Below are 22,821 nucleotides of genomic sequence, written 5' to 3' on the forward strand. Positions count from 1 at the left end.
CCTAGAGGTGGGCAGAGTTCGAATTGGATGGGATAGCTGCCGAATAAAGGAGCTAGAAGCGCAACCTGCGCGCTGTTTTCGATGCCTATGTGTTGGCCACATCGCCGCAAACTGCCGACACAGATAGGTCAAATTGCTGCTTCAGGTGTGGCAATCCTGGTCACAAGTCTGCAGACTGCTCGGCCGCCGTCAAGTGCTTTTTATGTGCCGAGATGGGCTTGAGTCCCTTAAACCACATAGCGGGTAGCCGCGCGTGCCCATCCACTGGTGCCCAGAGGATGCAGAAAGACGCCAAATGACTCAGCCCCATTTGAAGTTCTTGCAGTTGAACCTGAATCACTGCATAGCGGCTCAGGACCTGCTTCAGCAGACTGTGCGTGAGTTGTCGGCGGATAAAGCTCTACTGAGTGAGCCCTACAGAGTAGGAGAAAGTGGTCGCTGGGCCAAGGCAGCGTGCGGCAAAGCAGCAATTTGGTGCTGCGGTGGTAACGTGCTAGTCATGCAGGACGTCCTATCTGCGGACGGCTTTGTCAGAGCGCGGATCGGCAGAAACTGGGTGTACAGCTGCTACCTTGCACCCAGCCTGTCACTGGAGCGTTTCGGAAGCATTCTAGACAGCATCTCGAACGACGCAAGAGGACGCCAAGGTCTCATCATCGGTGGGGATTTCAACGCGTGGGCCACCGAGTGGGGCAGCACCCGTACTGACGCCCGCAGCCGTATTCTCCTTGAAGGTTTTGCCAACTTAAGCATATCTCTGCTTAACGTCGGCACACAACACACTTTCCGAAGGGCCGGCACAGGATCGGTGGTGGCTCTTTCCTACGCCAGCGACAGTATTGCTGCTTCGGCTGTTTGTAGCGTAGGCATGGCATACTCTGCCAGTGACCATGAAATAGTGACATTCTCCGTAGGCAGAAACAGGCACCCGCCAGCGCGAACGTTACCGCTTCGGAAATCCTTCAAGGTGGACGCTTTCAACCCGCTTTTGTTCGCTGAAAGCCTGGAAGGACTCACGGAGTGCCCCAACACAAACGCAGAAGAGGCTACGAACCTGATCATGTCGAGACTCGATGAAGCGTGTGTTGCCAGCATGGCCCAGCGAGGGTCATTCTCGCGCCACCACACCCCAGTCTGCTGGTGGAACGAGGCAATCGCTGATGCCAGAAGGGCTTGTCTTCGAGCGAGACGGCTATATCAGCGGGCAAGACATTCGCTCAACTTCGAGGCTCTCGGTCTGGAGTACAGAAGGCGGAGGAAAGCCCTTAAGGTGGCGATCAGGGATAGCAAGCGTGAATGTTTCCTCGAGCTATGTGATTCGGCAGAACAAGACCCTTGGGGCAAAGCCTACCAGACGGTGGTCAAACGAGTACACGGAAACAGGCAGTCATCCCCATCAGACACAACCACTGTACGCTCCATCGTCAGCAGCCTATTTCCCGACGCCCCGGAGTTATCGCATGTGTCTCCCTTGGGGACACACCTTCAAGTGGAAGTATGCTCGCTTGCTGAGGTCATCGAGACGGTGAGGCGTCAAAAGCCAAATAAAGCCCCGGGTCCCGACTCTATCCCCAACATCGCACTTAAACTGGCAGTAACGATACTCCCTCATGTATTCACGGAGTTGTACTCAAAATGCATAAGAGAAGGAGTCTTTCCCACCAGGTGGAAGTTACAAAACCTTGTGTTGTTGCCCAAGCCCGGAAAACCACCGGACGAGGCATCCTCGTATAGGCCCATTTGCCTGTTGGATACAGCTGGCAAGGTGCTGGAGTCGATGCTTTGCTCGAGACTGGAGTCGGCGATATTAGCAGGCGGGGGCTTATCCGAGCACCAGTTCGGATTCAGAAAGGCCAGATCCACAATCGACGCAATAAACCGTGTGGTTCACTTGGCAGCTGAGGCAATCGACGGCTCTAGATGGAAAGGCGGCAGTAAAGAATACTGTATCGTGGTGACGCTCGACGTGAAGAACGCGTTTAACTCAGCAAGGTGGGATCGCATACTGGACGCGCTGGCAACATTCAATATCCCAAGCTACCTAATGAACTGCGTGCGGAGCTACTTTCGCGACAGGAGAATCCGATACTTAACGGAGGATGGCCTGGAAGAAAGAGGGGTATCGGCTGGTGTTCCACAAGGATCCGTCCTGGGCCCCTTGTTATGGAACACCATGTACGACGGAGTCCTGCGCCTTGAGTTCGAGCAGCACACACACATTGTCGGGTTTGCTGACGATGTCGCTCTGGTGGTTTCGGCGAAGGACCTTCACGTCGCCGAAGAGCGTTGTAGCGTGGCGATAGCCAAAGTTGGCCACTGGCTATCGGCCGCAGGGCTTAAATTGGCAGCGCAAAAGACCGAGGCGGTGCTCATTAGCAGCCGGAAGCGCGTCGAAACCGCAAAAATCAGAGTAGGTGACTCCCTCGTGGTATCCAAGCGTGCCATTAAATACCTAGGTGTCATGCTTGACACTAGATTGTCCTTCAAGGAGCACTTAGAATACTGCAGTAGCAAGGCAGCTGCGTCGGCCCGGTCCCTAGCCCGTATATTGCTGAATACGCGTGGCCCGAAGCAAGGACGGCGCCTGCTACTATCGAGCGTAGTAAAATCCACTGCCCTGTACGCAGTTCCTTCGTGGATTAAAGGTGTGGAGGTTAGGAGCTACAGGAGGAGCCTCGAGTCGACTCATCGTCTAAGTGCTATTAGGGTGTGTAGCGCTTTCCGCACCATATCCGATGACGCAGCTCTGGTGATCGCTGGAATGATGCCCATCGATGAATGTGCGGCAATTGCGTCGGCCACGTTTGTAGCATCAAGGCAATCAAGTGGCAGCAACATAACCCAACCAAGAGGACAGGCGCGACTCATGGCATGGCAGCACTCCATGCGCAGATGGCAAGAGAGGTGGGACTCCTCGCCCAAAGGACGGTGGACCCATGCACTAATCCCGGACATCACACAATGGGTGTCGAGGAAGCATGGTGAGGTTGACTACTACCTTACTCAGCTCATGAGCGGCCACGGGTGCTTCAGGAGTTACCTGAAGAGGTTCCACCACGATGTCTCCGACGAGTGCACATGGTGCGGTGCTGGCATCATAGAACACTGCAACACTGCCCAAGATTTGACGAGGAAAGACACCGGTTGGAGAGGGTCATGCGCGAGCCGGTGACGCAGTGTAACCTCGCCGGGATGATGGTCGCAAACTCTAACGTGTGGCAGGCGGCCGCCGCCTTCGCCGCACACGTGATGAAGAAACTTAGGCAGTTGGAGAGGGAAAGGTCGGCGAATTAAAGAAGCACACGGTCTGCGAAGCAATACCGACAAGTCGTCCCGCAGTAACCGTAATCCTTTTTTCATTATGCCCGACTTCGTATGTTTGTTCCCTTGTTATGTTATTTGTAATTATGTTAGCAATGTTTTAAATGAAATAAAAAAAAAAAAAAAAAAAAAAACGTATACGCACACGCACACACAGGCAGGCAATTTGGACACGCGCGTTTAGAGTAAGAGAAAATGCTGGTGACTAATCCTTGTAAAGTGACTTGGATGGAGCTTGTTGTTGGCCTTGGTTTTGGTGGTATCAGCTCTGGCTGCTAGTTCAAATCAAACTGATGCCCAGCCTTGGCGCGCATTATTCTTTTATAGACCTTTCTTCAGCCGTCGCGCTCCTCGACTTAATAGCGTTTTGATTTTCTTCGTCGTCGTCGTCGTTGTCGTCGTCGTTGTATCTGGAGTTGAAGCCGAGCTGCAACTTCGTGGTGGCTGCCTTTTGGTTGCTTCTGCGACTCGTGCTTCTTGCTTTTTCCTCTGCAGTGTCGTATTTTCCATTGCCACTGTTAATGTTGCTGCTTTATTTTGTTGCCAGTTTAATGAACCAATAAATCAGCACCAGCTCCCAGCTCACTAGCACTAGTTTTTCCACCAAAGCGGTTGGTTGTTTATGGCCAAACATATTAGTTGCATTAGTGTTTTTTTTTTTTTTTTTGGTAGGAGTTCACTTTTTTGTTTGGCTATTTCAAAAACTAGCTGCCGTTTTGGTCATGGTAAGGTTGTTGTTGTTGTTGACACTTTAATTTCAATTTGGCATTCGGCAATTTTCGCCATTCAACTTGGCCATAAAGAAAGTCATTGCCAGCCACTAAACATTTGCAATTTGCAGTTTTGCTTTATTGTTATGCAAACACGCTTATAGTTATCAGAGCAGGGGCTAACTGTACTCCCATATATATACATATATAAAGGTATATGTACATATTTATATCTTCCGCTGATGTCCAATGCAATCTAGGGCTTTCAAGTGGGCAGCATCTTCGCCTGCAATACGAATGATGATGATATGCATCTATTGGGGCCATTGACTTTGTCTTTACTCCAAGTTGAATTGGCAAATTACTGATGCCAGAACGTGTCTATCTCTCACTCTCTTTCTCTATCACTCTGCATATGGGAGTGTCTATAGCATAGAAGCAGGCAAAAGGAATGGAAAGCTGCTTCATTATTGTGGTTACTCTGCGGGAGCCACATACTTTTCATTCGAAAAGCAAAAACAAAAAGGAAAATAACAAGGGAAATTTTCTGGATTCTTGGATAAAACTTTCGCCTAACTCACCCATTTGAACAGTTTATGTGGCAGTAGCGATATGAACCAACCGCTTGAGGAACCTCGACTCATTTTAAGCTAATCAAGTGGCAAATTTATTGCCCAGCGGCAACATTTATCTATGGCCATTAAGCCAGGGTATACTTGCTACTCCCAGCATCGCACTTTGAATGTCGGCACATTGTGAGAAATGCTTTTCTTTTTTTAATTTTATCTTGGGTTTTGTGTTTTTTTTTGCTACTTTCTGGGCCACTAATTTTGATTTTGACATGGATGTCGATTTCGGTTGCAGCCGCGTTTTTCACGCCACTTTCACTGACCCACGATGGGCCCAATGGCTAGGGCCAGGGTCTTTGATTTGCATGGACAGTTTAAGTACGAATTACTATAAGTGCTTCTTGTTGCCAACAGCTTCCGGTTTTTGGTCATGTCTATTTTATTTTATGAGTACCGACTAAAGAAAATAAAGTGCTAACTAATGTTATTCACATTACTTGGGCTCATTCTCTTTTCATTTATTGGCTTTTAATGCGAATTCAACGATGGAGTTTTGTGGTTTTTTGTCAATAGACTGATAATAGAGCAAAATTAGGAATCTTTAATTTACGTAGATCAAACTTCTAAAAGAGTGAAATGAAATTTAGAAGTAAACTTGGTATTGGAATTTTTGACAAAGGGTATCTCAATTTCAATGCCAGTAAAGGTATTTAAGTCGTTTAGTTTGAATTTGTTCCACTTTCATTTGATTGTTTTATTTTTCTGAAATAACGAGCAAATAATGGGCCATATAAAAAAATAGATGTCATAAAAGATATTGCCTTGTGAATGAGAATTACAACTCTATGAAAATTAATTGTATACATTTTTAAGATTGATATTCCGTAGATAATTCTATTTACTTGTACCTATCAATTGTTTCTTCCTTCATCCATTATGTGTCAGAGCCAAATTGGCATTTGAACAAGCAATATTATTAGCCTTTTCATCATTGTTTGTGAATATCTAATACCCCACCTGGTGTCCATTGGCACGGACATCGAGTAAGCCTGAGTAAGCTTTTCTTCTGTTTTCACACTCCCTTCATGACTTCATGTCATGACTTGCTGTCTTGTCATTGCGGGTGCAGCTGGAAGTAATATAATCTGAAAACATCCGCATCGGTAGCCGCCAACACTTCGTTCCAACATGTAGCATTAATGCATTTCAGTGTGCTTGTACATACACAGATGTATCCATATCAAACGCCCATATGTATCTCAGAGGCTGCTGCTCGAATGCATGTGAAACAATTTCAATTGTCTGCATTCACCTGGGCGTCAGTTCGTATTTCCCTGTGGATGCCGATGCGCTTACCGTGGGCAAGGCCAAACAAACTGAAGTTGCTGCATTGTCGCTCCTCCATAGGAGATCAACAGCGGGAGGCGTGAAGTCGGCCATGGCACTCATCATCCATCGTATCGTGGTCACGTCATTGTTAACTCTCGTGGCTCTGGGCCTTGCACTTTTCTCTCTTTCCAAGCCCAAAAAGAAAATTATTTTTTTCACAATTTTATTGTTTCACTTTGCGGTTGAAGTCGTCGGCATGAAAGGCAACAATGAGCAATAAGAAAAACATTTACTTTGCGGCACCGTCGACAAAATTAAAAAAAGAATTGCGTTTTAATAAACAACAACAACAATATCATCATGTTGTTGTTGCGGTTTTTATGTGTGTGTGAAATTACTCATTTTACTAGCAGAAGCAGCAGAGAAAGTAAAAACGAAATGTTTTGTTCTAAATTCTACCACACCGTGGCAGGTGGAGAAAAACAGAGACTAAGTGGAGGGCCAAATACCTTTGACGGGTTAAAGTTGTGGCCAATTAACTTTCGGTTTTCTGCTTAGAACCTCAACTTGATCATTTCTTAGCATTTAACTTTCTATTTCATGCGGGCGTGTCCATTCCTAAGCATTTGCTTGCAATAAAAATTGCAATTTCCACAGGATCAGCCACGCACCCTTGAAACCAAAAAGAAAGTAAAAATTTAATATTTTCCACATTTTTCTTTTTAATGTTTGTTGGCGCTTTGTTGTTGTTTTTATAGCTTTTTATTGCTGATGCCACATTGGCATTTATCAAAGTTGGCCGCAAAAAAGCGTGTGAACACAAATCTCACGCTAATTAGCTTTTATATGGGATCAACTGACAGTGGCGATAAGCTGTCGACTTAAAGCGGACAACCCAAACAAGCGGTGGGGTAGTGGCAGCTCATCCCTGTGGCACTCGACAACGACGACCAAGACGGTCATCACAAGCCAATTTTTCCATTTTCCCATTTTTTATTTAATCTGCAGACAATTTATTTAAACGTTCCTTTTTTTTTCGAGAAAACTCACTTATGTTTTTCACAGTTTTCCACCTGTTGAATGGCTCGTGACAAAATATAACTAGACAAAATTTTAGCCAACTTTGTATAAAGATTTTAAGTTGTTTTCCTTTATTTAATGACCTCTTGTAATATTTTAATTAGATTAGATTTATGCCTGTTTCTTTTTTGAAGGAAAAAGTATACTGGAATTGTGTCATTTGCTAAGACATATATTGTTGGTTGATTTAATTAAATTAAATTTTAATTTCTAATAAACAGTTTTTAGAAAGGTTTAGACCTCTGCACTTAAGACTCTGATTGGACAGTCCTGCTCTAATGAATTGACCTTACAGGCATAAGCAAAAAGTTATTTGCCCTACAATATAAGGTAATAGTAATAATAAAATTGGTTTAATAAAAAACCAGAGGGCCGGGGCTAACTTTGACCGCGTCAAAGTTTGTATACTCTTGCAAGTTTTTTGAGTAAAAGGTCTAATATTCGCAAAAGAACGGCTTAGGAAATAACGAAGTTATTGATCAAAGTCACTGTTTTCCACCGATTGTTCCTATGGGAGCTATATGATTAGTCGCCCGATCTTAATCAAATTTGCACAATCATTAATAGTTATGCTAAACTGAGAAATATAAATTTTTATGACAATTGCTTCAAAAGTAACGAAGTAATTGACAAAAGTCACTCTTTTCGAAAGACAGTTCCTATGGGAGCTATATGATATAGTCACCCGATCATGATCAAATTTGGCATAGTCGTTTATATGTGTAATTAACTTACCAATATTAAATTTTACGACAATAGCTCAGAAAATAACGAAGTTATTAAGAAAAGTGGGAGCTATATGATATAGTGATCCGATCCGGCTGAATCCGAGATATAGAACGCCTGCAGTATATACAAGCCTACATGCAAAATTTCAGCTCTGTAGTTCTTACGGTCTAGGAGGAGTTTGCGTTGATCCAGACAGACGGACGGACATGGCTATTTGAACTCGTCTCGTCGTGCTGATCAAGAATATATATACTTTATATGGTCGGAGATGCTTCCTTATATGCGTTGCACACTTCTGACCAAAATTAATATACCCTTTTTGCAAGGGTATAAAAAAATGGGAGATATTACTTCTGAGATTCAATTGGCATTATCCAAGCTTTTTATGGCCATGAAATGTTTTGAAAACATTGCGAATAATTTTCTTAGTTTTTGGGTTAAAATCGTTAAAGTTAAATATGGTTATGGTTTTGTGGTGTTCAATGACTGATGCACACATACTCCATTTGGCTTTTCTCCTCGATAGAGTTGTAAAGGCGCATTTTCTCATTTTATTTTATATGTGTATGTATGTACATATATTTTTTTCATTTAACCGCTAATATTTATGATGTGCGGCTTTTCGCTTTCTACGGCGCCTCTGAACCCCCAGACAATAGGCGCATGATGACCTGCCCCCAAACCACTGCCCCCTACCATTTGGCCAGACGACGCTGACCATTGACCAGTCGCCTTGCACACATGTGCGTGTCTTGTAATTAAATTCTCATGTGTCGCCAATTACAACGCGAAAGTGCGTAATGGTCGAGTACGCAACCTCAATGGTTTGGGGCTGTCCATTTAATGCAAGTAATCAAATCTTTAAGAATAGTAATTAAAATCACACAAATCACACATTGTGGCTTCAAATCCCAAGTATCTGTCAAATGATTTGAGTTGAGTTGAGTCTTTGCAAAGAAAAAAAACCAAAAAAAAAAAAATTCATCGTCTCTGCCTATTGGCAGTTGGCTAAAAGTTATCTGAAAGATATCTTGATCTCACTTGGCATATTTACATGCACCAAAATGTGCAATGAACTCTGCAATATTGTGGTAGAAAACCAAAAAAGTTTTGTCTGTCTAACCATTTCCACTTGGCCATGGTAAAGGTTGCCTTGGCCTCTTCCTTGGCGGACATTTTCACTGTTGCAGATGCTTTCACTTTTTCGGTCGTTGTCACGTTTGCCAGTTGTTTCAATTTATCATCAGTGGGCAGGCAGCCGATTGCCTCCTCCTAGTGCATTGAACTCTAGACAAAACCCCCAAAAAACAAAAAAACTAAAAATAAATAAATGTATGTTTTGCCGGCTCGAGGTCAAATTTTCTTTTGTGAATAAAACAAAATAATAATATTTTGTGTTGTTCTTTTCCGATATATTTCGACCACTCATCGGTGGTCGTCTTCAGGGCAACTATAAAAACATTTAATTGTGATTAACTTTAACATAACATAATATAACAACAAGAAGACTACAGACCAGAAACAACGAATTGGTGGAAAAATTATACAAACAAGAACTTATTTCACGGACCGAACGAAATAAGCTTATAACAAACACATCAATTCCACCAAGAATATATGGATTACCTAAAATTCATAAAGAAGGTACGCCATTGAGACCAATCTGCTCATCAATTGGTTCTCCATCATACGGACTATGTAAATACATAGTCAACATATTAAAAAATATAACAGCAGACTCAACATACAACGTAAAGAACGCCTCAGAATTTAAGACAAGGATCAATGACACATATATTTGCGATGATGAACGATTGATATCATTTGACGTAGTCTCCCTTTTTCCAAGTATTCCGATAGAATTGGCACTTGACAATATTAGGGAAAAGTGGATAAAAATAAAAGCGCACACTAACATTCCAAAATCAACATTCATGGAAATAGTACGTTTTTGTATACAAGAGAACAGATATTTTAAATACAAGGACAAGATATACACACAACTAAAAGGAATGCCTATGGGCTCACCAGCATCACCAATAATAGCCGATATAATTATGGAAGAACTCTTGGACAAAATGATGAGAACACTACAGCGACCACCTAGAGTTATGACGAAATATGTAGATGACCTTTTTGCCATAATTAAAGAAGACGAGATCCAAAACACACTTGACAACCTAAATTCATTTGACAGAAACATAAAGTTTACAATAGAGTTAGAAAATGACAACAAATTGACATATCTAGACGCATCAATACACAGACGAGGAAACGAGCTAAAATTAAAATGGTACAAAAAGCCAACATCATCAGGACGAATCATCAACTTCAACTCCAAACATCCGAAGTCGATGATAATGAATACAGCAAGAGGTTGTATACAACGGATGCTCAACATATCGGACCCAATTTTTCACGAAGAAACGAAGAAAGAAATACGACGAATTTTAAAGGCTAATGACTTTCCAAACTACACCATAAGGACTTTACTAAAATCCAACAATAAGAAAACCAATAAAGAGGTTTCGACAAAACGCTTTATGTCTGTCACATATGTTCCACAACTGTCGGAAAGATTGGCAAACTCGGATTGCTATGACAAAGAACAAATACAGATAGCACATAAACCCAACAACACGCTACGGAGTATTTTCAACAGGACAAAAAGCAAGATTGATACAATGGACAAGAGTAACGTAGTATATAAAATACCGTGCAACGGGACAAACGAAGAAAGCTGTGATAAAATGTATATAGGGACAACCAAATCGAGGCTAAAAACTAGACTATCACAACATAGATCTGACTATAAACTTCGGCAACACTCCAATATACAAAAAACAGCACTTATGGCCCACTGTGCTGCCAGTGGACATTCCCCAAATTTTGACGAAGTAAACATAATAGACCAAGAACAACATTACAACAAACGTTATACTTTGGAGATGCTGCACATAATAAATACACCGACAAATATAAGACTTAATTATAAGGTAGATACAGACAACTGCGCGCATTTATACAGGCATTTATTAGGGACAAGTCAGTGTGTAGCTCCACGTCACAGTGTGCGGACGTGTAAAAATAAGTAGGTGTTTCTTGTTGTTATATTATGTTATGTTAAAGTTAATCACAATTAAATGTTTTTATAGTTGCCCTGAAGACGACCACCGATGAGTGGTCGAAATATATCGGAAAAGAACAACACAAAATATTATTATTTTGTTTTATTCACAAAAGAAAATTTGACCTCGAGCCGGCAAAACATACATTTAACAATAAAAGGTCGCAAAAAATCAACAATTAACTAAAAATAAAACTAAATATTTGCAAAAACGTAAAAAATAATAGGGAACTTGACGGGTATGCATTGCCTTTATTCGTTTTGCTATGCATATGTCTATGTATTAATAATTCAATAACTTTTATCTCAAGATGGGCAGGCATATTAAGAAGTTGTTAATTAAACGCCTTTAGAATGAATAGACAGATTAGTGGTTTCGCTTGGGATTATAGAGGGCAATATTGGTGCATTATTTCCCATACTCTTATTGATTTTCCATATGTCTTGAGTTAGTTAAATTCTAACTCAATATGTCTTATCTCAAAATGGACAGGCACCGTAGGAACTTGTTAATTAGATGACTTTAGAGTGAATAGAATTTCATTACATTGTCAACAGATTAGTGGTTTGGTTTGAGATTGGCCATATTGTTCTATTATTTGCCATAATGTGTAATCAATGGATCTCTTTCAAATTGCGCTGCTGGGTATCACAATGTTTAGGGCCGAAAAAGGTATCACAAGTCGACGTGTCGGCGCCAATTGTTAGGTTTTAGTCATTTATCAGCAACCGCCCAGCGACCTCAACTTGTAGATAGCAAAAACCTTTATCCTCACCCTTTCAGAATTGCAAATTCAAATTGTAATTTATTTGCAAAGATTCGTCAAGTGAGGATTTTCTGGCCAGGGATTTAATAGCTGTCCGAGGCAGATGCTGGCTGGGAAAATACTCATTCATAATAATTGTGACAATCCCAAAAACCAACTACCACAAGCAGCTTGCTTGCTGCTAGAGGAAAATGTAGCAAAAATCGTTATTATGAGCACGGTGAAATGAAATTTTGTCTATCTCTCTGACAGCATGACATCGTATTTGTGTGTATGTAGTGTATGTATGTGAATGTGCGCAATGAGAAAAGTCTCTGGGCCTGGAGTGACAATGCCTGGGCATTAAATTCAGTTGAGATGCGGTGCAAAAATTCACTTGACTCAAGTTTTGGTTTTGACTTTGACTTGGTCTTCACTTTCTTCAAGGCAATGTCAAAGTTGCCATCGTCGCCGGCGGTTGCTGTTGGCTGTTGCCATTGCCTGGCATGTTGATTGATGAGCATACGCAGACAATCATAGACAAAGAGTTTTCCAGGCAACAGGCTAATATTTGGCCATCATGATTGACATTTAACATTGAACTTTACATTGCCTATGTGAGATATACACAAACACACACATTTAGATGGCGATTTAAATTTCACCACAAAAATGTATGATATACCAATATTTCCATATACATACTTATCTATGCATATAAATTTTTCCTTTTATTTTATATTATTATTTTTTTGTTTTTGGTGAAATTTAAAACGTATTCTTAAGGCACATTGCCATAATTGACTGTTATGCACGAAATTGAATTATGTTGCGATTTATTTATATTTATAAAAAAATAAAGAAAAACCAGAGGGCCGGGGCTAACTTCGACCGCGTCAAAGTTTGTATACCCTTGCAACATTTTTGGTAGCTCTTTCCTTACCTATAGCCATCAAAGTGGAAAAACGTTTAAGCTAAAAAGAACGGCTGAAATCTTAGCATAGGAAATAACGAAGATATTGATTAACAGATACATTAAACTAACAAATATTTAATTTGAAAGCAATCGCGTCAAAAGTGACGAAGTTATTGACAAAAGTCACTGTTTTCGAAAGATCGTTCCTATGGGAGCTATATGATATAGTCACCCGATCTTGATCAAATTTTGCATAGTCGGTTATATGTGTAATTAACTCACCAATATTAAATTTCACGACAATAGCTCAGAAAATAACGAAGTTATTGAGAAAAGTCACTGTTCGTGACTTTGCCATTTGTATGGGAGCTATATGATATAGTGATCCGATCCGGCTGAATCCGAGATATACAACGCCTGCAGTATATACAAGCCTACATGCAAAATTTCAGCTCTGTAGCTCTTACGGTCTAGGAGGAGTTTGCGTTGATCCAGACGGACGGACGGACGGACGGACGGACGGACGGACGGACGGACGGACGGACGGACGGACGGACATGGCTATTTGAACTCGTCTCGTCGTGCTGATCAAGAATATATATACTTTATATGGTCGGAAATGTTTCCTTCTATGCGTTGCACACTTCTGACCAAAATTAATATACCCTTTTTGCAAGGGTATAATAATACAAAATATGCTATAACAACAACAGCATCAAAACGTCTATGACAAAGACGCCCCTTGGGGCAATCAGACACCAGCAGGGGGTGCCACAAATAATTTTTGACAACAAACAAATACAGAGCAACAAAATTTTTGGCCAAGTTAAAATAAATAAAATAACAAATGGTGGAATGTGGCGCGAGTTCCTTAAAGGCAGCCGAGGGCAAATTGAAATTGAAATTTGTTGTATAAATTTTGTTTTTTTTTCACTCGAAAGAGATTTGTGATGGGATGTTGGATTTTATTTTTTTGGGGATTTTTACATGAAATTGAGTTGACTTGCGCAAAAGAGGAAAAACAAACAAATGCATAATTTAGAAAAATGCTTAAGACAAGTCCCAAATGGTGGTAAGCATACAATAAATTCAAGTCAAGATGTTCATCTTCGGTTCAGCCAACTTCAGTCAGTCAGTCAGTCAGTTAGTCAGTCATTTTCTTTTAGCCAGGTAGTCACGGTATGGTGTCTGGCTTTCCATACTCCATACCAAATACCCATTGTGGTGATAGTGGAGTTCATCATCGGTTGTTTTGGGGGTCAGAGATAAACGTAATTTTCCTGAAGCGTTTAATTTCGATTCGAAGTGGGTGGAAAGCAGGGGTTAGCTGAAGAAATCTCAACCTGTGCCCGGGCACACGCATTGGGTCGTCTAGTAGTTATTGTTGTTGTTGTTGTTGTTGTTGTTGTTGTTGTTGTTGTTGTTGTTGTTGTTGTTGTTGTTGTTGTTGTTGTTGCTGTTGGCGGAGGACCTACAGTTGTCAACAGTCAAAGTGAAAGTGAAAAAATTTGCTAACCCAAAAACGAAAAAAAATAGAGTTTTTTCCTTTTCGGTTTTCTTGTTTTATGCAATTGTCTACCGCAATAACTACCGCTGCTGCCGAACAACGAGCAAATGATCAAGCGAAAATATTCCCAAGCCTGTGCACAACCTACACGAATAGCGTATTCTGCCTCATTGAGTTGAAAAGCCCCGAAAAGAAAAGAAAAGAGAAGAAAAAACAAGAAGAAAAACAAAGGCTGAATAATTCGCCTGCGCGAATTAAGATTGAGTCTGTTCTGGTTGAGTGTTAAATCAAGACTGCTTTATTGAATCAAATCATATTCTGGTTTGGCTTACATCTAAGTGTTTATAATGTTTTCTTCTGGTCACTTTTCTTGTGACACTCTATGTTTAGGGAAACTGTCACTTATCTTGTGACACTCTATGTTTAGGGACTCTGTCACTTATCTTGTGACACTCTATGTTTAATGGAATGGTATTGTTTATGTTTACATTAATGTGGAGTGTAGACCTCTTGGGTCGGCTGTTATGGGAAGTGTTGCTAATGGCATAACTCCTCCCCTCTGAGAGTATGAATTCTCCTGAATTCTGTTTACATTAGAGTTTATATTTTTCTTTTTACAGTATATATGTATATAAATGGATAAACATATAATAATAATAATAAAAAGTGTTAAAAATATGCCATTTGTCATTTTCTTTTCGTATTTAAGTTCTGTGATTTCTTTTAAATTGTCAAAATTATCTATTGTTACATGATCAAAGTTTATTGTGTTTTTATAGGTTTGATTCAATAGTTCTGTTGGATAAAAAAATTTTTCGTGAAATTCTGTTTTTTCGTTAAAAAATATTTCATTTAGAATTTGAATTTTACAGTTACCGAATTGAATTAAGTTACTTCCATTAAGTATAATATTTCTTTTATCGCAATTTTGATATATTTTTGTATTCTTGGCATTTTTGATTATAATTGTATCATCGTCAATTTCTTCAATACTCGTTATATTGTTGAATATAAATTTGCAATTATTATTAATGGTACAACTTTTACTTAATTTTAATTCTTTTAAAATTTTGTTGGGTTCATATGTAAATGTTTTATTATTTATTTCTGCAATTAACTGATTTTCTTGGTCTATTTGTATATAATCTATATTTGGTATAGGAATAATTAACTTAACATCTATGGTTATAAATGATTTTGGGATTTTAATTGCGATTATGATGCAATTATTCTTATATTTTAAAATGCCCATACGGATTAGCTTTAATTTATAAAAATCAATGTCAAATTTATTTATTTCCTCTTCTGATAAAATTTCTGGTACGATTATATTATTTTTTGCTGATGCTATGTTTTCCTGAATATAATTTATTTTGAATTCTATATTTTTTAATTTTCCCATTTGGTCATTATGAAGTATTTTCATTTCTATTTCTTGATTTTGATTGTCCATGCTTGTAAGTATGTCCTTGATTATTGTTCTGTCTTGTTTAATTGTTTCTGCTAAGTTGTGTATTGTTTTATTAAAATGTGTATTTATAACAATTTGTTGGTTCATGTCTTGTATAATATTATGGTTGTTTTGGTCAATATTGTTAAGGTGGTCTAAAATATCTGTTCTATCTTCATCGTCCATAATTCCAAAAAGCCATTTGTATGTTGTTCCTACAATATTTAACATTCCTCTTTTTATTCTGTTGTTTGGGGTTATGGATTTTATTTTAGCTCTAATTAGATTTATTTCGGCTAATAGCTCCTTTTTTCCTGTGATGTTAAAATTTTTAATGTTTGTCTCCATTTGATTCATTATATTATTTAAAGGGTCGATATTAATAATGTGTAGTATAATTACTGTTTCATTAACTATTTCCGTGGAATAAGTTTGTATAGGTGCATATCCTGCATTTGATTGAATTGGTTCAATTTGTAATCTGCCTTGAACACACATTATAACATAAAAAATTATGAAAATCTGAGGATAAGAAAAAAAATTTTTGTTTCAAAGATGTCAATCTGTCTTTTGTTGGAAATTAATTTTTTCCTGCTTTGACGGTCTTTTTATATTACATGGATGAATATTATTTAATGTTGTAATTTTAAAATAAGGTTCATCCTTATGCCTAACTCGTTTATAGTTTTTAATTGGTCCTTCCTGTCTTTCCTCCTCATAATCTTCTCTTGTTTTATTTTGTTTGCTTAAAATTTTTTCTTTGTGTTTGATAATAGTGTTTTTTAGTTTTTCCTCATCTTCTATGTTTTTTGCATAATTTGGTGTACATTTTATTGTAGAGTGATAACGGTTATTATAAGCTGTTATTGCTAATTGCATTTTGGATGAAATTGATAAATCATCATCTATTCCTGCTATTATTTCAATGAGAGTAGAATGTAGTCTTTCTATGTCTGCATTTCCTGTATGTGAATTTGGCTTTGTATAATGGATTTCTATTTGTTCTTGGTTTAAGTATTGTTTTATCTGTTCTGATCTAAATTCATTATCCATTATTATTTTATGTGGCTTATTGAATTTGGCAAAGTGTTCAATCATAATTTCCATTTTAGTTTTCCAGTTTCTATCTGTTATATTATAAGCGACTGCGAATTTTGTGAGCTTGTCTATGATTGTAACAAACGATTTGTGTTTTATATGAAATATGTCCAAATGTATAATTTGATTTTTGACATCCGGTGTTTCTGTGAATTGAAACTTAGGTTTGATTGGTTTTCTGTCATATTTAATTTCCTTACATTTTTTACAATTTGAAATTATCAACTGAATATGGTCTCTTAGCTTTGGAAAATATATTTTGTTCTTTAACGAATTAAAAGCTTCATTTATTCCGCTATGTAATGAATCTTTGGTGTGGTAAATAGCTATTTGTTTGTGTAACTCTTCCTCGCTTGAAATTTCCTGAGCTCTCTTAGTACATTTAAAAAATTTTATATTATTACAGTGTGAAAAAATGTTCATTAAGATACATTGTATCTTATAATATTCTGAGTCTGGAACTTCTGAAAAAATTCCTACTGTTCCTTTATTTATATTATTTTGCATTTTGATTTCGATTTCAATTTCTGTTTCTGCTGGGCTTACTTCTATTATTTTTCTACCATGCTGAATATTAATATTGTCCGTTGTTGTATAAGTTACTATTATCTGAGTTTTATATTTGTTTACAATATCGTCTTTTATATAGAAATTTGTAAATCCTCCTTCCTCTGCTGAATGCTGTGTATCTGATAGTTCAAAGTTTGACTCATTTGTTTTATCCTTGTTTATTAGTTCAGCTGTTTCCTGTCTACTTAAAAAATCTGCCACTTTATTGTCTTTTCCTTTCAAATATATTATGTCATAATCGAATTCTTGTAATTTTAAAATCCATCTTTGGTGTCTTGCTGTCATTTCTTTCCCTTTGTATTTTGCGTTTAGATATTTTATCGGAGCATGATCTGTTATAATTTGGAATTTATTACCTATCACATAGTGTCTAAAATAGTTTACTGCATGTATAATGGATAAAAATTCTTTATCAATTGTACTGTAGTTTTTTTCGTGTTTATTTAGAGTTCTTGAAAGGAATGCAACTGGTTGCCCTTGTTGAGACAATACTGCACCTATTGCGAAGTCACTGGCATCTGTTGTAATGGTAAATGGTTTATCAAACTCTGGATATTTTAAGATTGGATGTGAGCTTATAAGTGTTTTAAGGTTTTCAAAGGCATCTATAAACTGTGGGTCATTTGTATTAATTTGTGTGCCTTTTTGTAAATATCTGATCATTGGGTAAGCTATTTTGGAATAGTCCTTAATAAATTTTCTGTAAAATCCTGTCATACCCAGAAATCCTTTCAATTGCTTTTCTGTTTTAGGTAGCTGCATTGCTTTTATTGCTTCTATTTTATGTGGATTGGGTTTAATCCCTTCCTTTGTGAGAATGTGTCCTAAATATTCAGTATATTGTTTCATGAAGGAACATTTGTCTGGTTGAATTTTTAAGTTATGCTTTCTAAGTATTTTGAAAATGTTTTCTAGAGCAATCTTATGTTCCTCAAGTGTTGTTGAAAATATCAAAATATCGTCCATGTATACAACACAACTTTTGTTTATATAATCCCTCAGTATTTCATTCATTAAACGTTGAAATGTGGCTGGGGCATTTTTTAACCCAAAAGGCATTCTAACATATTCATATAAACCCATTGGTGAAATGAATGCTGTTTTCTCTATATCTTCTTCTGCCATTAAAATTTGGTGATAGCCTTTTGCTAAATCTAATGTAGTAAAATATTGGGCTTTACCGAGTTTGTCTAATACAGCGTCCATGATAGGTATTGGATACTTATCTGGAACGGTTACTTGGTTTAAACGCCTATAGTCTACACAAATACGATACTTTTGAATTCCAGAGCTATCTCTTTTTTTAGGTATGACACATATTGGAGAACTATATTTGCTTTTGCTTTTTCTTATAATTCCATTGTTTTCCATATAAATTATTTGTTTCTTTATTTCTTCTTCATATTTTGGGGAGACCGATAGAGTTTTGAATTAATAGGTTGGTCTGTAGTAGTTTTTATGCTATGAACTATAGTGTTAGTATTGGTTAAGTGATCCCCTTCTGATCTCCTTCTGCTATTGTTTTCAAAGACCGAAAAATCAGTAATTTCCTCAACAATTGCTCTTACTTTAAAATCAAGATCTCGAACGGTAGTTACACTTAAGTTATTAATTTTTCTGGTTAGACCCATTTGATCCGTTCTTGGGCGATAATGATGTCGAAGACGAGTTTTGCAATCAGCCCAAGATGTAGGGGGTTAATATTAAGCATAGTTCTAGCCTGACCTTGAATTTTGGTGTTGAATATAACAGTGAAGACCTGGTCGTTATCATCATACTCCTCCATGATTTGGTTGACTGCCGAAATGAAACCATGTAACGTTCCCTCCTGTCCAGTGAACACCGGCAAGTACCTTGTTTCCTTCTCGATGCTGTTTCTCTCCCTTGTTGTTGGATTAGAATGCATCTCTTGATTGGATATTATTATTGATGTTAGCATTTGAATGCATTGTTGTATTTCGTTAATTTGTGCCATTTTAATGGTGTATGTTTTATTGTTTCGTTAACTTTTTTTTTTTTTTAAGTTTCCACAATAATTCTGTTTGTTTTCACAAAGTGTTTTTACAATATTCTATTGTTTCGTTATTTGTCACAAAATGTTTTATAATATTATATTGTTTCGTTGGCTTAGATTTTCTCCAAAGTTTCCACAATATATATATTTTATTTTGTCACTAAATGTTTTGTTTTCCACAGTATTATATTGTTTCGTTATCTTTGATTGCGTTCAAAGTTTCCACAATATTTTAGCTGTGAACTCGAGTACCGACTGCGCCAATTAAGATTGAGTCTGTTCTGGTTGAGTGTTAAATCAAGACTGCTTTATTGAATCAAATCATATTCTGGTTTGGCTTACATCTAAGTGTTTATAATGTTTTCTTCTGGTCACTTTTCTTGTGACACTCTATGTTTAGGGAAACTGTCACTTATCTTGTGACACTCTATGTTTAGGGACTCTGTCACTTATCTTGTGACACTCTATGTTTAATGGAATGGTATTGTTTATGTTTACATTAATGTGGAGTGTAGACCTCTTGGGTCGGCTGTTATGGGAAGTGTTGCTAATGGCATCACTCGCGCTGGGTAAAAGTTTTCATGTGCTTGGTGATCTTGTCAGGTTCGTTGCTTAAGTCTTTCGTTTCGTTTCATCGATCCGCAGATCGTTTGGGGTCGACTGCCAAAGCATTTTGTTTTTATTTGCCTTGTGTTAACACAAATGCCAATTATTGCAAATTGGTTGCCGCTGCCGCCCATTAGATGATGGCCTGGCTCAAAAGCACAACATTGCGTGTGAGCTAAACGTGCATTATCATAAATTATCGCTGCTAGATTATGCTACAGCAAGTGTTCGAGTATCCCATTTAACCAAAATTATCCATCCACCCATCTTTTTCTATGTGTGGTTTACCTTTACGTGTCTCAAATATATCCATAAATAGAACAAGGCAATGCACGCTGTAAAATTTCATGCAAATTTTTGTTTTTGTGTTTTTTTTGTGCACTTTCCCGCTAGAAAATACATAAATTGTAGATACGGTGTACTCATCTTTTACACCTTTTCGTGTTATCCCATATCCATGGCATGTTGGGGCAAGATAAAGCTTGTAAATCCCATCATTAGTTTCACCGCCAGCCATGCTTTTTTTATTAATATTTCATAAATGAAAAGCGCCAAACATTAATTATGCATGCTTCGCGCCAAGCTGCTGCTGCTACACTGAATGAAAAGAGTTGGCTATGAAACTGTGTTATTCGCTCATTTTCATGTGCTGTCCGAAAGTATGCTTTAATATTTATGAAACCAGTTGGATGATGAACGTGGTGGAAAACGCTGAATATCATTTCCGGCCAAAGAGAATTAATCACATTTAGGTAAATTAAATTGGAATTAAGGTTAATTAATCTACATTATTCAATTCAATCACACACAAGGCAAAAGAGGTCACTTGAGGTGCATAAATCAAACATAATTACTACTTCAGTTTGAAAAGTAGAGTTCATTGAACTGATGTCACCTCAATGTCCTTAAATGATATTTATTGACCTGTACTTAATGAATAATAATGACTTTTTGGAAAGTAATTAACAAGGTAAAGTCATTAAATAAACCTTCGATGGCACTTTAGAAGAGTCAAACAAAAAGCAAACTTTTTGTGGCACTTAAACTGTAAAAACTTTATTTTCAATAGACTAATGTTTAAAGAGTATTCATGGAATGCACAAATAATTCACATTTTAAAATTGATAAAAAGCAATTGGGCAAAAAATTGCATACTTTTTCAATTTTCATTCGTAACAAAAGCATTCGAGGCAATTAAAATGTTATAGAGAAATTCAAGTGTATAATTTACTATAAAAAACAAATTGTTTGCCCTTGTCAAATTAAGCCAATGAAAATTTGTCGTAAAAAAGAGAAGAATTATTTTTATTTGATTTTTCTTTTGTATAAATTTCACCAACTTGGCATTTAATTTCATTTTCTATCTTTGCGTGCTCATATTAAAGCCACAAAATAATTCGCATAAGATTAAAATAAGTGAGAAATAAAGAAGCTGCTATCTTGAGTTTTAAGCTCTCGCCAGGATTTCTCAGTTTGCCGAATGAAAGTGGGTGTCGAGTTTCGATGTAGCTGCCGCTGGTAGAAAATATCATTAAGCCAGCCTGGAGCCATAGAGTTGTTTGGAAAAAATTGAAATAATTGCAAAGATTTACTAATTACGGCAATAAGCAAAGAAATTGGCTAGGCTCTGGCTGGCTGGTTGGCTGGGTGGCTGGCGGCCTATGCTGGTAATTGCACTAAATCTGCAACGAAGCTTTGCGTCGACTTGAGATGTGGTTGTAGCTGGAGCTGCACTTATCATGCATATTACGCTCTAAATAGCCACCATGTTTAACTTCACTAGCTTCATCCTCAGCTGGATGCAACGGCTGCCTGGCTAATTGTGGCGAGCTAAAGTGTATAAATTTGTTAGCCAAACGGGCGCACAAGATCAGTTGGCCAAGTGAGTTTGCAGTTAGATCAACGCCTAGTGAGAGCGAAAGAAAGTGCAGTGCGACGAAAGAGGATTAGAGAACAAAAGGATAGCTTAAACGATATACTCAAAATGGTCACGCGTCTGGGTTTACCCGTGGCCCTGCTTCTGGTTGCAATTTATGCCCATCGTCCAAGCTGGGCGCTTGAACTTAACTCCAATTTCACTGGCGGCACCGGAGAGAGCGGTCTCTTGAGAACAGTGCGCCACATTTATGGCCAGTGTGTAGATAGTGATGATATTTTCGGGTGCTGCAAGCTACAAGGGGCACGTCTGTTGGGCCGCGCTCTCAAAGTGCAGCAACTCAGCATTGTGGATGGTGTTAGTCTAGTGAGACGTGAAAATGCTGCCCAAGATTCACGTACCGGACGCTCCAGCATATCGGAGAGTCAATTGAATAACCGTGATTTGGAGCATATGTCTAGTAAGAGTCTCGATGCCTTGCTGCTGGAACGTTTCCTTGGATTTGTGCACAGTCATCAGAGGCAGGTTAATCTTCCACGGCTGCTCATCTACGGCGAGCGTAATAGTCAGAACTGGTTGCAGTCCCTAATGGGCTATTTTCTGCCCAGTGAATTGGCGGCAAACGGTGCAGGAGATGGACGCAAGAAGAAAGATGACAAAAAGTATCTGGGACCCTTCATTGCGGCTGTACTGCTGAAAACAGCCATTTTAAAGATGGCCTATCACTCGATTGCCATTGTGGCTGGCAAGGCTCTGATTGTGGGCAAAATTGCTCTTATCATTAGCGCCATCATTGGCCTCAAGAAGCTTGTTAGAAAACGATGGCGGCGAAAAGACCACCTACGAAATTGTTAAGCATCCGCTAGTGCAGCAGAGTCACACCTATTCGTCCAGCCATCAAGGAGAGTATGACAGTGGTGGCGGTGGCCATGATGGTGGTTCCTATCATCGCAGCATAGACGACGAAATGATGATGCAGGATAAGGCTTACCAGGCATGGATGCCACAATCTGGTGGTGTGGCTACCGCCGGTTTAACTTCCGCCAAAGTATCGCGATAAGCCCATGGACACATCATGGGCTAGGCAATGGAAAATTAAAGATCAAATATTTTGCTTAGCTTCAATCTAACTGCAATTGTATTTACACTTCTTGGCTAACCGCCGACATTATC

The 22,821-nt window shown here is 38.5% G+C and overlaps 1 pseudogene; it reads left to right on the forward strand.

Annotated features, from left to right (window-relative positions):
• The first annotated feature begins 21,756 nt into the window (after nt 1-21,756).
• On the forward strand, nt 21,757-22,708 carry LOC26529167 (annotated as a pseudogene).
• Nucleotides 22,709-22,821: the final 113 nt, after the last annotated feature.

This window comes from Drosophila willistoni, unplaced genomic scaffold, assembly GCF_018902025.1.
Source record: "Drosophila willistoni isolate 14030-0811.24 unplaced genomic scaffold, UCI_dwil_1.1 Seg307, whole genome shotgun sequence".
Lineage (NCBI taxonomy): Eukaryota > Metazoa > Arthropoda > Insecta > Diptera > Drosophilidae > Drosophila > Drosophila willistoni.